General features: G+C 34.9%; 1 long non-coding RNA gene across 1 annotated transcript in view; it reads right to left on the bottom strand.

Moving 5' to 3' along the window:
* The window catches only part of LOC147579036 (uncharacterized), a 106,539-nt gene extending 91,251 nt beyond the window's left edge, over positions 1–15,288 (bottom strand). The window contains exon 1 of the long non-coding RNA XR_015253122.1: positions 14,972–15,288. This is a non-coding gene — a long non-coding RNA (uncharacterized LOC147579036). The remainder of the gene's footprint in view (positions 1–14,971) is intronic.
* Positions 15,289–16,466: the final 1,178 nt, after the last annotated feature.

The following is a 16,466-nucleotide window of genomic DNA, read 5'->3' as shown; positions in this document are numbered from 1 at the left end:
ATTTTTAGTTTTCAATTTTCTCTTCCAGTTTAATGATTAAAGTTCCTAACTTAACTAGATCTTTATTTAAAATGTATCAAAACAAAAATGATATAAATCCTAACCCATAATTTCTAAGAATACAACTGCATCTAATAGCTATTTTATTCTATCTTTAATACAATCCCCCAAACACAATAGTTTTGTACACTTAAGGTTAAATTTTGACCAACTCTGGGCAGAAAACATACTTACATTTTTTGAAAAAATATTTTCAAGTCAGTAAACATATTTTCTCCTATCTAAATGGTATCACAATTCCCAACACCCTCTCCCATCCAGAAATCTATCAGAAAACAGTCAGTTTGAAGCTAGCTAATTTTCTCTATTTCACCAGACCCCTGGGTATCCAGCTCAGTTTCTATCTTGTGACTAAAAGATTACTGGTCCCTTCTTCAGAAATCATGTGCGAGTTAGAAAGGAAAGTGAAAAGGAGCCCTATTTTAAATACAAAGTACAAAAATAAAGAAATTCATCCATTACGTTGATATTCTTTTGATACTAGAATTTGCTGTTCATGTAATCTTACAAGCTTTTTCCTTTATTGCTAATAAATGCTCTTTGAAAGACAGTCTCTTCACTCCTGTAGCTAAAACTGTTGAAACCATGTAATTTCTAATTGCATGAAAAATGTTATTTTAGAGCTTAAAACAATTAATCCTTATACACACATTATATTACCATTTCACAAGTCTAGCACAGTTTGGAAACACATACTCAACATCGCACATACTAATATCCTTTATATTTGTCATAATTAATACTAATAGTTTTATTCAATTACTATTTACTGAATGCTTACTACATGTCTTAGATTTACATGCCTTAGCATATATAAAGTAGATATTGTTTTTCCTATAAAACAATTGAAATCATTTACTGAAGAATGCACATATGTCTAAGTAAATATGTCCCAAGACTATTTTTCTGAAATCAGTGTGATGATTTTAGAGTATTGTTCTTTTCTAGAGACAAAATTCCCCACCGCATAAATTTAATTCTTTCTTAGAAAGAGAAAAATAAACATGACAATCCCATGAATATCCTGGCAATAGCTTTCTTCTTATCTTTTGGGTTATTTGCTAACCTAGTCACCTTCATACTTGTTTTCAGTGTACAAAATGTGACTTTTTTCAATTGAATTGCTACTGAAAATCTTGATTGCTAAATATGATTTTTTCCATTATTTTATGCCTATGTTTCCATTTGATTAGAGAATGTTGTCAATGGCCGTGTGCAATGTAAGCGCTTTCTGCTGGTGGCTAAATGACTCTTGCTGCTAAATCCAATCTGTAAAGACTAGAAGAGGTGCCTACTTCCCCAAATGCATACACACCAATACAGAGCCACAAGAATCGTGATTAATGAAGGACACTACCAAAGGAAACTAATGAAGCTTGCTAAGAGAGTAGATGTTGAATTTTCTCACATTATATGCCTTAAAGTTATACAATTTTATATGTCAATTATATCTTGATAAAGCTAGGACAGGGGAGAGAACAAAAAAGCACAGAAAGGGAAAATGTGCTTTCTCTGCTTGAATTGGGCATCTGTTTTCTCCTGTCCTCAGGCATTGGCTTCCCTGGTTCTCAGGCCTTTCAGGGTTGGACAAGAATTGTACCACTGGCTTTCCTGAGCCTCCAGGTTACAGAAGGCACATAGTGGTACTTCTTAGCCTTCATAATCATGTGAGCCAATCCCTCATAATCTCTTTCAATATATCTATTTATATACTTTATTAGTTTTATTTCTCCAGAGAACCCTAATACAGATTTTGACACTGGAGTGGTACTAGAGGAATAGAATTTCAAGGGCAAGCTCAGATTCAAAAGAAGCTATTTCCCAATTTTTCATCTTCTTCCCTACCCCACAACAGTACACACACATACACAAACAAATCACTTGAACTTTTTAGTCATTCTGAATTCTGTTTTACATTACATTTTACAGAGAATGTTGCCCTGAATTAAAATATAAACATTTATCTTGTGGTGGTACCATAATTTCTCTTTCAAGTAATAGATGACTTATTTACCATTACTTCACACCTTCAACTATAAAGTCATCCCTCATCTAGGAGCTGTGTGCAAAGCTCCTTTGATGTTGCATAGGCAAAAGACTTCCTTTTTATTAAAACCCAGATTGTCTTAACATCAGTACAGCTTGAAGAAAGGAAACAGTGTCAGTTTTACCGGCTACCACAAGTTCTATTTTCTGATTCAATTGATGAGATACAAATCAAACGTTATAGTTCCAGTGTGGAATAGATGGATACATATAATTTCAGATCATGAAACATAATCACTTGTACATAGAGGAGTAATATTGCATATAGTATTGCCACACACTTTCAGTGGCATACAACAATAAGCATTTAATTAGTTCACTGGTGGATGCAAGCTGATCTCAGTTGCATTCAACTGGGGACAGCTTTGCTTCAAGCAATGTATTTCTCTGAGCATGGCTTCTCTCCTCACTGAGATATAGTGTCATGTCTCTTCTATCTAATTATTCTAGGGTCAAGCTTGAGGAAATAGTCGCTATCAGGGAGAACTCCCCTTATGGTGGTGACAGGGATGCAGGGGAGCAAGTGCAAATACACATGGTCTCTTAAGGGAATTGACACTTGTCACGTCTGTTTCCTAATATTGGCCAATAGAAAATGCATGTCTGGTCCTAAAGACAAGCAGGAGGAACATATACTCTGCCCCATTTCCTGAAAGGAATACAAAGTCCCATGGCAAAGGATATGAGAAAGAAGAGTGAAAAGTTGGGATCAATTATTCAAACATACAGAGAAGTTGTGTGTAATGAGAAATTCCTGTACATCACTGCAGGAATGGAACATCGGAATCATTAGATTTGACTGGATTTTAAAATTTAAATTTATACCAAAAGTTACAGTAGACCTAAAACCACATTATAGATGTTCCAGTTCTACTTTATATAATAAACTTTTTAAAAGTTTATACACAATTTGTATATACACAATTAATATGTGTGCTGAAATTTCATAGGAATAGGCACATTTATTTTTTATCAGTGTAAAGGGAAGCTATCAAGTGTTCAGAAACCCTAATAGTTTGGCAAGTAAATAAGGGTAACATGCTTAAACACATGTCTAAATTTATGTTTACAAGTTTCTGTGAAAATATATTCATGTAATCTCCCCCACATCACCCAAATATTTAAAATGTTTTAATGTGAAAAAAATGCTTTAGTTCACATTTGCTTGTAGAAAATGATGTCCAGAAATATAGGTTTCTCCCGTATGGTTCAAATACAGTCCTCTACTTGAAATTGTACCATGATAACACCTGAACATTTATCACATAGAATCCTAATATTATGGCCTCACATGTCATGCTGGTTGAGATTGAAGTTTTATGACCCATTGAAACTTTATTGAGACATTTTTAGAAAACTGTTTTTAAAGCAGCAAAGGAGAATATTCGTTTCTATAGTTGAAAGGAGTATTTTAAATAGACCGCACATTATGATGCAGGGAGTTCACTAGAAATGTAAACATAAAGCTTTCAAAATACCCATTTATCATATTCACTGGGCCTTTCTTTCTAACACCAGGATCATGTGATTTATATTAATTTCTTGACTGCTATATTTGGATCTGAGATGAAAAGTTTTAGCTGAAGTACCTCTTATCACCAGCAAAAATAAATAAATAAATAAATAAATAAATAAATAAATAGCATTCATTCTCTTGACAATTACAATAGTTCATAATCTCATGAGTTCATATTTATTTTTTTCAGATCTTAGAAAGAAAAAAGTAATTTCAAAGCTTTACAAAGTTGGTTGTCAGAATTGATACCCAAATCCCCAAACATCCAGAGAATTTGACAAGTGACTGCATCCTGGGATTCTCTAAGTTGATACAAATCTGGTGGTTTGGGTATTATGGTATTTTTCAGATGATTTAAATATGGGAAAATGGAAAATCATGGGAGGTATGTTAACAATTTTTTTGTAAAATGTATCAAGGAATTTTTACTGTCTACCCAAGACTAAATTACACATATAAATTCCAGGAGAAAATTGTCCAGGATTACAAAGACCACCTCAATTCTTTTTTAACCTTCTTTTTTTTTTCTAAAGTTTCGTCAGGGGTATAGAGTGAGAAGTGACTCATTAATTCATTTATTTATCACATGCTGTCAACCACTAAGCTGGACACTGATGATTTAAGAAGAAAAAGATATAATTTTTGCCCTCCAAGCATAGTGTTGCATACAAGGAAGTAAAGAGGAAATTATTACATTCTGACATGATAGATACTTTGGTAGTGTTTGAAAATGGGATGTTGGGAGGGTATTGAACACAGAGGAAGTCTCCATAGGGTATATGCCCTCATGGGCATTTGTCCTTGAATAAGTATTTTCAGTATTAATATTTCTTTTTCTTTTCTTTCTTTCTTTCTTTCTTTTTTTCTTTCTTTCTTTCTTTCTTTCTTTCTTTCTTTCTTTCTTTCTTTCTTTCTTTCTTTCTTTCTTTCTTTCTTTCTTTCTTTCTTTCTTTCTTTCTTTCTTTCTTTCTTTTCTTTCAAGTGGGAGAGAGGGCCAGAAAGAAACAATCTTAATCAGGCTCCATACTCAGGTATAGAGCCTGACACGGGGTTCTATTCCATGACCCTGGGATCATGACCTGAGCCAAAGTCCAGAGTTGGACGCTTAACCGATTGAGCCACCCAGGCACATCCACCATTAGTTTTTATAATGAAAAGAATTCTGACTCTCCCTTTACTATCGAGGTTCAGTAAAATTTTGATTTGTGAGCATAGTTCGTTCCGGAAACATGTTTGTAATCCAAAGCACTCGTCTATCCAAGCAAATTTCAAGAACCATTAGCTCAGTTGTGATCATGTGACATTCAGTGCAATATTAGTAGTATTGCAAGACCTCGCTTGTTTATCAAGTTAAAATGTATTAAAAATGTTTGCTTCTCTTGCGGAACACTCACAGACCAAGTTACTTGCAATCCAAAGTTTTACTGTTCTTTTGCCTATAATAACACAATAAGAGAATCACAGAGCAGGCCCCTAGAAATTGAATAACTCCATATCCATCATTAAAATGAAATTTCCTTGGAGCACCTGGGTGACTCAGTAGGTTAAGCATCCAACTTTGACTCAGGTTGATCGCAGTTCGTGGGTTTGAGCCATGCATCTGGCTCTGTGCTAACAGCTCAGAGCCTAGAGCCTGCTTTGAATTCTGTGTCTCCTTCTCTCTCTGCCCCTCCATCGCTCACACTCTGTCTCTCCCTCAAAAATAAATAAAAGTTTTAAAAAAAATTAAAATGAACTCTTTTCAAAAACATCCCTCAGGTTGTGACTGGGTCCTGGTAAGAGACATTTCTCAGTGGGACACCAGTCACTACAAAACCTTAGCTGCTCATCATGAATCAGGTATTTATTGATTTTCCTAATCACAAGCTGAGCAGTGTGCAGCCGCGTTCCATTATCAGTTTGAGGTAAAATTCAACTTGAGAAAATCTGAAGTCAAAAGGAGGTTGGACATGGCACATATTAGGATTGAGGGAAAGAATCATAGAAAAAGAAGCCATGTTTTGTAGGGAAAGGTATTATCAAATGCCTCAAAACAATAAACTTTACTTTTCCAAGGGTAACCTGGATATAGTCACTGTTGTGTACCCAAAGTGCCTATCCTGAAGGTTAATCCTGAGACTCATGTGCCATCATAACGTGGGAAGACTAGCTGTTACCTAATGGTTGGTTGATTAAAATAATCTCATTCTACTAAGGAGTGGGCAGTGATTTGAAAGAGTGATTGGAATTTGTCTTCCTGAACATAATGCTTCTGTCAGAATGAGAATTTCTTGAAGTTACCAAAAGCTTTATTTACCATCCTATTTTTTACACATATCTTCTCAAAAAAATGAACTTCATAGAAAAATAAACGAGGCAATATGCTGACACCCATGGGATTTACTGCTCTTAACATGTACCCTTTAGCCTAGGAGCAATTTTAGAATGGCTTATTGAAAACTTACAGTACTAGATAGTAGATGATACCTTAGGACATTAGGATGTTGCCCTATAGTACATGATATATCTTTTTGGGGGGTAAGTTTAATTTATTTAGTTGAGAGAGAGAGAGAGGGAGAGAGAGAGAGGGAGAACATAAGCAGGGAGAAGCAGAGAGAGAGGGAGAGAAAGAATCCCAAGCAGGCAGTGGAGAGCCCAACGCAGGGCTAGAACACATTAAGTGTGAGATCGTGACCTGAGCAGAAACCGAGTCAGACACTTAACTGACCAAGCCGTCCAGGCACCCCACATGATATAGCTTTTTAACAGTGATCAACATATAGTGTTCTTTCTCTGGTAACCAGGATATGCTGATCTACAAAACAAGAGACCTATTTGAAAATAATCTAGCTTCCTAGTCCCATGCTTTGGGGTTCTACTGATTTGGAGGTCTTTATTTCTTAGAAAAGAATGCTCCTAGTCCTTATTCCACTAAATAAGAATTTGCATTGCCATCTGATCATTTAAGACTGTTTTTAATGTTTATTTATTTTTGAGAAGTTGGGGAGGGAGTGGGGCAGAGAGAGAGAGAGAGAGAGAATTCCAAGCAAGCTTTGTGCTGTCAGCACAGAGACCAACATGGGGCTCAGACTCACAAACTGGGAAATCATAACCTGAGATCATGACCTGAGTCGAAGTTGGATGCTTAACTGACTGAGTCACTCAGGCGCCCTCACTTAAGACTTCTTATTGCTACTCTACTAGCAGCATAAGGATTGTGGCAAATAATCCCAATTGGTAAGGGGAAATAGGTTTGATGCTTAACAACGGAGGCAAAGAGATGGTTCCCTGTATCCCTGGGTCCCAGCAAATCCTCTGGAATACTTCATAGTATTGTTTAGTCTAGTGGTAAATTTAATGAAACACTACAGAAAAGGAATGTGTACAAGATCAGGATCACCAAAGGGTTAGAATCTCCAGCAATGAAAGTTTGAATCATTTCACCAAGAAAAGAACAGCATCCAGATGAGATGCTGACTGAGAATAAAGGGAACATGGAAGGGGTATTGTAGAAGGAAATGATAAATAAAACCCATGGCCTTCTTACTAATTCAAAACAGAGGATATTGTATACTTATCATTTTTTTCTTGTACTCTTTCCTGTGAGTGTGCGCGTGCACAAGTGTGTGCTTAATATTAACTGTCCTCTTCCCTAACTTACCCCTTCTATTTTATATAAAGAGTTGGTAGTTAATGGTAAAATGTAATTTATAGTTTATGGGATATCAAAGTGAGATGGCTGAACTCAAAAAGAAAGAGCATCACCCAGAGATTGAAACAGCAACTAATGATACTTTGGGACTCTCAATATTGGAAGACAGTAGGCAGATTTTCATTTGTATATAGGATTAAATACATTATGTAGGAAACAGGCACGATTTTGTAGTTTGTTTGTTTGTTTGTTTGTTTGGACTTTTAAGTATGAGTAGGAACCCTGTTAAAAATTACATTAAGATCCAGAAGACTAGGAGTTGATACTGAGATCCTCATTCTAACGTCAGTATTTCAGACAATGCCAATACAGGGAAAAAATACAATTAAAGCAATGTATGTGTAGAAGCAAGATCTAGTTTTCTCTTAAATCTATTTTGACCCTTTTTTTAATTTTTCAGTTTCAGAAATACAATATAGTATTTTTTTCTTTCCAGAGAGTTTAATATAAAACTTTGTTATAAACACTTATGTAATGATTTCTTAGACTATATGAAGTTAAGAAACATAACAAAACTAATATAATTTTTTATAAATAGGCATAAGACTTGTTAAATTTGGATATGATTGTTAATTATAAATAATTATAAATGTGCATGTGCAAATTTATGTATTTGAATAACATTTGAATCAGCTGTTAATAATCCCTCAAAAGAATATTGCACACTTTTAAATCACAGGTGAACTGTAGGCTGTACAAATGAAAATAGAAAAAGCTCAATTTTCCCTGGTGCCAAAAGGAAAAGAGACCCCCCCCCCCGACCAACACACACATACCTTTTTCTTTTTTTTCTTTTTTTGATTTCAAGTTTTTATTTAAAATTTTTTTAACATTTTTTTATTATTTATTTTTGCGACAGAGAGAGACAGAGCATGAACAGGAGAGGGGCAGAGAGAGAGGGAGACACAGAATCTGAAACAGGCTCCAGGCTCTGAGCTGTCAGCACAGAGCCTGATGCGGGGCTCGAACTCCTGGACCGTGAGATCATGACCTGAGCCGAAGTCGGATGCTTAACCGACTGAGCCACCCAGGCACCCCTCAAGTTTTTATTTAAATTCAAGTTAATATACATGGTAAAATTGGTTTCAGGTATAGAATTAGGACACACCTTTTTCCTAATGCATTTACTATAGAAAACATGTAATTGTGAATCCTTTTACTACGCTTTTGATATGTATAGATATTTTTTTAAAGGCTAAATAAGCCTTTTACCAGTTTTGCAACCCAGGAATACTTCCTGAGGACCCTGGAAACATCTCTTTGAAATGTAATCAAAGAAGGCAGCACTCCAATTCCCAATTTTCTGAGGGCATGGAGGCCTACCTTCAGCTGGCACCTGACTCCAAGTCTCCAGCTTACCTCTTTGATCATAAAGATACAAGATTTTTTAAATACAGGCCATGAGCCAACACAGGTGTCTGCCCTAATTAACACATGGATTTATGAGGAACTACAGATGACAAAGGGCAATGTCAGGTCCCTTACTTGAAGACTAGTTTGTCTATTGATTGATTATTTTAAGAATATGTAAGTAATGGGAAGTATTTGCTTGGCTAAATAAGAGGTGATATTTCTTTCTCTACTTGCTGTTTCTTTAGTGAATGCCTGTGCTGTGCAGTGCATTCTGCTATAATTCCTATTCAATAATAAGACTTTTTTTTCTCTTTTACCTTTGTGGAGAGGTTTTCTGGGTTGGGAGTTTTTATTTTTAATTATATTTTTCCAACAGTATCTGAAAGAGGCAATGCGAGGCAAGGATGGCTTGCATCTGTATCTGGGTCTTCTCCCCAAACTTGTGTTAAAATCCATGGAGTAAAGTAGGAATATAAGTAGGACTGCTTTTTTTTCTGCAATAAAAGGGTGAATTGATGAGAATAAACACAAGTCAAAGGCTTGCTTTGCCTGCTTTTTTTCCTGAAAGCCTAAACCTCAAATTATAAATGTTTGTACTTCATTAATACAAAAAGCCAATCCTAAATACGTCAACAATAATAAAAAGAAGATATGCAAGTCTACAAGAGCAATGATTACAAGGTAATGCCAGCAGATTTAAATTTCTTGCCTTGGGCCTGCCTTGGGTATCCAGAGTAACAAGACCATTCAAAGAATGATTCCAAGAAGACTTTTCTAAAATTTGTTGAACTGAGAGAAGAATGTAGATTTTTCTGAGTCCTTTGAAATTCTTTTTTATCCACTCCTGGAATTACAATATTCGAAACCAACATTATAAATGGAGTTGGCAAGTGGAAGAATCAAGAGAAGAAGGAATAGGAAGTCTTGCTAGAATAACAAAGATAGAAAAAAAAAAGAGTGAGATAGTAGTTATCCAAGAAAAAGATATATGGAGGTAAGGCAGTATAGGAACCACAAATTGCATAGGAAAAGGAACATAAGACCAATCTAACTGCAGAAATTGGAAAGGAAGGCAGGGTATGCAAGTGCCAGGAAGCCCCAGACTTAAAGTATCTGTTAATTATACCAGTGAAAAGTCCCCCAAAAATGTTCAGTTTCAAATGAATAATTCATATTGTGGAACATATCTGTGAAAATTCTTTTCTGGAAGTGCCTCTCCATATTGTGCCTGCTCACATGCCAAGGTTTCACCCCTGTTTTGTCCTTGCTTGTCCCATTGCTAGCATTGCATACATCACACTGCATTAAAAAATAATAATAGACTTTTTTTAGAGGAGTTTTTAATATACAGAAAAAATGAGCTGAAAACATAGAGTTCTCTATGCCCCCTCTCTTCTTGCATAGTTTCCCCTATCATAATTATATTGCTTTATTCCATTTTTATTATATTTTCTTAATTGCTCATTCACTCATTAGTAGAAGCATTGTAACTTATTCATTGCTAAACAAAGATACTCAATAAATGCCAATTTTTAAATCAAACAATATAAATTGGGTAGTAAAATCATGTGTAACTTCTCACTGTAGTTTTTGATATCAGGGACTCATAATAAATGAAATCCATAGACTTCTTTCATTTAAAAAATGCAAGTGTGTATATATATATATATATATATATATATACATATATATATACATATACATATGTACATACATACATATATAATCTCCTGATCTCCAACTTTGAATATAAGGTTTAAAATAACAGGTTCTCTCAACTTCAGCACTATGGACAATCTTTGTTGTGAGGGGCTGTCTGGTGCATTGTACGATTTTAAGTAGCATTCCAACCTCTATTTACTAAATGCCAGGAGCAATTCGTTCCCCTACAATGACAATAAAAATGTCTCCGGACATTGCTGAATGTCTCTTTTGTGGCAAAATTGCTGGGGGTCGTGAATTTCCGAAGATAACTTCACCAGACCACAGCTAAGAAGGTCTGCATTAGTATTAATTTCAAAATAATGCTAATTGGGGTCCATTTTGATCAATTATAAATGAAAGAGAAAAAGATGACAAAAGGACAACTTGATTATGCATAAAAATGAATTTATCAGAGGGGCACCTGGATGGCTCAGTTCATTAAGCACCTGACTCTTGATCTCAGCTCAGGTCATGATCTTGCAGTTTGTGGGATCGAGCCCCACATCAGGCTCTGAGCTGGCAGCACAGAGCCTGCTAGAGATTCTCTCTCTCTCTCTCTCTCTCTCTCTCTCCGCCCCTCTCACCTCTCAAAATAAATAAATAAACTTTAAAAAAATAAATTTGTCAGATATAAGAAATACTGTTTGATTAAATGTCTAACATACATTTACTGCAGTTTTTCTAGCATATATAAAACAAGTAATTATTCAGCAAAGTTCTTAGCTGGCAACCTGATGTAAAAATTTGACATTTGTTGCTTCCAGCCTTTCATTTCATTTACAAATTGGAATTTCAAGTTTATATTTTTAAATTATTCCTTGAGAAGATGCAATGACACTTATTAAATCAGTAATGGAAACCACTATAATACTACCAACATAACTCATAAAGCTGTGTTCTAGTTGCCCAGGTATAGATCCACATTACTGAATGCCTCTAGAGTACATAAATCTACAAAGCGACACTGAGCAGGTCCCACTATTTGCAGGACACTGGGAGCTAAAAGAAGTCCTAAAAAGTGAAGAGAAGACATGGTCTTTGTTTTCAAAAACAAACAAACAAACAAACAAACATTGTCCTTCAGTATCCTGAGGACCAGAGTTTAAAGTTTAGTTCTGGATTAATTTACTTTCTAAGCAAAAACTGTCAGGTTGGTTTTAGTATTGAAGAAACTTACCTCTGTAAAAGTAAGAAACACGTACTGCCTTGTTTTTGGTGCCTGATAAAGCCATGATAAATATGGTACAGAGCATGACAAATTGTATGGAGTTCCTAATAAATTATTACCAAACAAAATACTGTCTCTGTATTAAGTGTAAGATATATACATGTTATAGGTACTTATTAGCTAGCAACAGATTTGGATATTTATGTGTATTTATATGTGTACATTTTCAATTTTATTAGTGATGAAATTTCTGAAAATTTCCTTCCCTTGTGTCCTTGAGGCCAAAGATTTGTTTGTTTGTTTGTTTACCTGTGTACACCTCGGTGTGTCCAGCACAATGATCATCTGGTTGATCTCCGTGAGTAGAATTTAGGTGAGGTAAATTGAATTGAATTGCTTGAAAGTGAAACCTCCTTTTAGCACTGCTTATTCCCCTAGACTCGTGGAGGTAACCTGAGCTGAAATGCAACAGCCAGCTATTTTTCATTACTATATACAACACCACTGCTAGGTTGGCACAAAGAAATAAAATGCCTTGACACAAAGAGTTAACGTGATTGCCAAGCTTAAAGCTGTTAGATCCAAGGTAGATCTAAGATATCTGGCTCAATGCCAGAGCCTTTGGCTTCATAGCCTGCTGCCTTTCCTTTATGGATAATTATGATTTTTGATTGGAGCGTACATCAACTTTTACGTACTGGTTTGGCAACTGACATGTCAGGTGTGTGGTGACTCTTCAAATGAACTGACTTGGAATTCTCACCCCACAAATTACAGTCCCAGAGTATAGTTTAAAAACTTCTCTTGGCTTGCCACCTTGTGGTGGATTTTTCAAAGTAACAAAACTCAGTCTCGAAAGAAATCATTGGCTTCCAACCTTGTTAAGAACAATAATTTCCATATGAAAAAATAAGTAAATTTGCAATGAGGGCAGTAAAGACCTAAAAATATCATCTGTAATTTAAAAGCAGCATTTATGATGAAAATTTTTTTCATTATTTCCGCAAATATCCCCACATTAAACTTGGGAAAAAATAAGGAAAATATTACCACAATCCCCCCAAAACGTATGTGATATCATGAAATTAGTTCAAAACCTTTCTCTTTCATTGGTTACTTTATGAAAAGTTTAAAATTAGATTTAGCTCCTGAGCAAATCTTAATGTAATAAGAAATTGCATGTGCACTAAGACAACTTACAATTTACCATCAATTTTTAAAGCATGCAGTTATAATGAACTGCATATATGATACATGGTTGGATTATGAGCTAATTTGATTATTATTCAAATAGAATTTATCAGTTGATAAATAGCATGATTTATTAGAGTGTTTGAAATGTGAATGTTCATATTTGTTTTTGTCTTGATGACCATGGATCATCAGTTCTCTGGAAGTATATCTAGTATGTTCTAAAACTAAATTAATTACTTGTCTTAGAACGGCTTTGAGTTTCCTCAGAAGAAATGAGATCATTTGACTGGGATGTATAATTAAAAGACCAAGATAATTGCTACAATCCAATAACAAAACAGGAACACAGGTTAACCACAATGCCATCGATCATACTGGTGGAAGAAGGTTGACAAATGATTGCTAACACTTCAAATTCATAAACCAGGTGATCTATTTGAAGACAATGTTAGATAGTATCGGGTACTAAGAACTCTGCTTTATATGCACTAATCATTTTCACAAACTACCAAAATTGCTAAAATGAGAGTTTATGATTCCACAGAACAAATTCAGAAATCCTGCTTCAAATGTGTTTTCCACTTGAAGATGGCTAAATTCAAACCAAGTCTGAACGGAGTACTACTCTGATGTAGTTAGTGGTGGGCTCATTTATCCTCATCATTCCCAATTTAAGGAAACGTAGCACAGTGGGAGATTCCACACCTGGACCAAAATCGGTTGCTTTCATTTTTTTATTGGTCAGGGAAATAACTCTTATTGAGATTTAAACTCAGATGAAAATTGTAACTGTTTCATCTTTCAGTTAGAAAACTACTTAGATATGATGCAGACCTCTTGTGCAAAACTTTAATTTAAGGGCAAAATACCCTAAGGAAACGGCATCAAAAAGGGCAGCCTCAGGTAATCTTATTCCCAATCCAGTTCTATTTAAACAACTCCTCATTGCCTTCATACTTATAGACACTCACAGGTTTTAACGTTCATCATGAATTCCGGACATTCTGTTTTGTGCCACTATCATACAAGATAGATTTTTATTACTTTATTTCTTAAATCATTTACCATGGTGTGGTCTTTATTCTGAGTAAATGGAGAAAAAAAATGCGAGAAAACACCTTCATTTCAATTACTATTTTTTTTTTCTTAATGAACATATGTCTTTAGGTCTAATCCAGCTATCTCACAGTTTGTGCTTTGATGACTTTATGAAATCTTTTCCATTATGCCTTTGAAGTGGCCCCATTTTCTTAATAGAAGAAATATATTTCAATTGTCTGAGAGCTATGTTTGCACTCCTTGCTTTCTGCCCTCGGATATCTGAAACTAGAAACTCTATCAAAAATAGTCTTAATTTACTTGCTAACATTCACTCTCTCGGTAGGAATAATTTTGATTAGTAGGGAAAGTGCTTTCTCATTGTCTTCTTTCACTGGCAAATAATACATTGCTCTTGCATCTTTCTTTGCTGAGCCTAGAGCCTTTAGATTCATTATCCAATTAATCCTCCTAACATTGCTGTAAAGTAAGAATGGGGAGTAAATTCTGAATCTACACGTAGGGAGATTAAATGACTTATATAATGTCACCAAATGGGTAAAAAGCAGAGTTGAGAAAACTGCTTAAGGCTTGCCTTTATTGCAATATCAGGTCATTATTTCTCATATTACAAGAACCTCTTCAGAGATAGCTGGTACTAGGAGTTGAGAGGTAAACAGGTTTCCTCATATTTAATTGTAACAATGTTCTCGAAAATGGCCTTTTGAAATAAGTGGGGATGTAAATGCATTTATATTGGCAGAACATAGTGCGTGGTATTTTAATGATATATGGAATAAAATCACTTGTTTTTCTGTTATGTGAACTAGTTAACATGCATTCATAAATTACAATATTAACATTCACTAAGAAGTGATTGTTGAACCGACTGTATTTTTTCTTTCTCCCTTTATTTATTTTCTTTCTCCCTTTAATTTATTATTAATAAATTAGTTTAATCCATCTCCTTTATCACATGAGGATAGTGAAGCTCAATTTCATTTTTATTTGATTATTTTAATTATGTATTTTTGAGTTTTTTTTATATTCCTACAAAAGCAATTCAAGGAGCACCATTTATTTTTAAACAAAACTTAGTTGAGTTTGTAAAAAGCCAAAAAAAATCACATATTAAATATCTTACATGTTTCTCCATTTCCCACCTTTCCTTGTTGCATAAGAAAACTATGAAAATCATTACCTGCATGGTACGTGTGACTGTACGTTCGACTATAATCCAAAAGTTGAAATGTCAGAAATCCCAGAAGCACAGAGTTCCCAACAGGACTTCAAGCCCAAGTATGCAGGCCAGGGAAGACGGGAGATTCAGATAAGCTTCAACTGCACACTTGAACTTTAGGCTCTTTAGAAGAACACAGATTTGGATTCATTTGAGATTTTCTTTTTGTAAGTCAGTAGATAATAGATCTGAAGGAACCTTTTAAAATCCCTTTGAATTTCTCCTTTGCATAAAACAACTTTAGGAAAAATGAAAGCTGAAGGTCCAAGGTCACCTGAAATATGATCTGTGGTTCCCTGCTCACTCTGGTGGGTTGATGCCACCTTATGGAGCAAGAGGTTCACTACAATGCATGTTGCAATAGCCACTAAGACCTAAGTTCCAGGAGAAGTGCTCACAACTTAAATTTAGTCAATAGAAAACCATTATACTGCATACCTAAAAGGAATGGGATTAAATACTAAATTCTATTATAATACTTTTTTAAGAGTTAAAGCTCTTGGTTTTATATTGCGTATTAATCAGATATAAGATTCACTTTTCATTGGCAGTATAATAGGGTTGTGTTTAAAGCATATGTGCAGTCCTATTTCAAACATTCAGAAAAGATTAACTCTTATATTGTGTCTTCTTGTGTCTCCTTTCATTTTACCCTCCTTTCTTTGTTTCAAGTTATATGTATGTAGACTGATAAGTTACTCAAAAGTGGCTAGATGTAAATTCACCTATCTAAATTTAAAAATATAGTAATTGTGCTAATATTAAGACTAAGTAGAAAGATTAAGCCAGGAGACAGTAACCTTGCAGAATGCTCGTTGTGAGCTTGTGTGAGGATCATGAACACAGGGTAGGAACTTCTACTAAATCATTTTAGGAAATAAATAAAGAAGAACAAGGAAAATATCTGTAGCTTTTAGTAAAAGAAAAAAAATGCTTTCAAAAAGTATGAAGCAATCAAGATGTGCGGGTCCCAGTGTCTGAATAGAAAAGGGAAGCTTAATGCAGAGAGACGCTGGGTCCCAACGCAGGCTTCAGAACATTGGATATAGGGTCTAGATAAGAGGTTACTTACAAGTGACTTCAGTGTTAATTTTAACACGTAATAGAATATTAAAAAAAACAGTTTCTTGGACATATTAATTAAGTTGTAGGTTATTGAGCGCTCTAAAACCTGGAATTCTTCATTGAACTAAACTCTATGCTCAATGATTCTGAGACCTCTCTGATCAATCAGAATCATTTGGGCCTCTTTTATATGATGCTTTTCTGACCAATCCTATTACTAACTCTGAGCAGTAACTCTATTGGTGGAATTTGCCTAGATCCCTAGTCCCAGCGATTTGGATATATGTGATAAAATGAATTGTTATCACTGACCTTTGTCAGCTGAAAGCATTTCATGGCATTTCTTGACCATATTCCTGTGAATGGCTTTCTTAGTCCTGCTCTACTTATT

The sequence above is a fragment of the Puma concolor genome, chromosome B4, assembly GCF_028749965.1.
Source record: "Puma concolor isolate L17-30 chromosome B4, mPumCon1.1.hap2, whole genome shotgun sequence".
NCBI classification, from domain to species: domain Eukaryota; kingdom Metazoa; phylum Chordata; class Mammalia; order Carnivora; family Felidae; genus Puma; species Puma concolor.
This window is presented reverse-complemented; position numbering and strand designations above follow the sequence as displayed.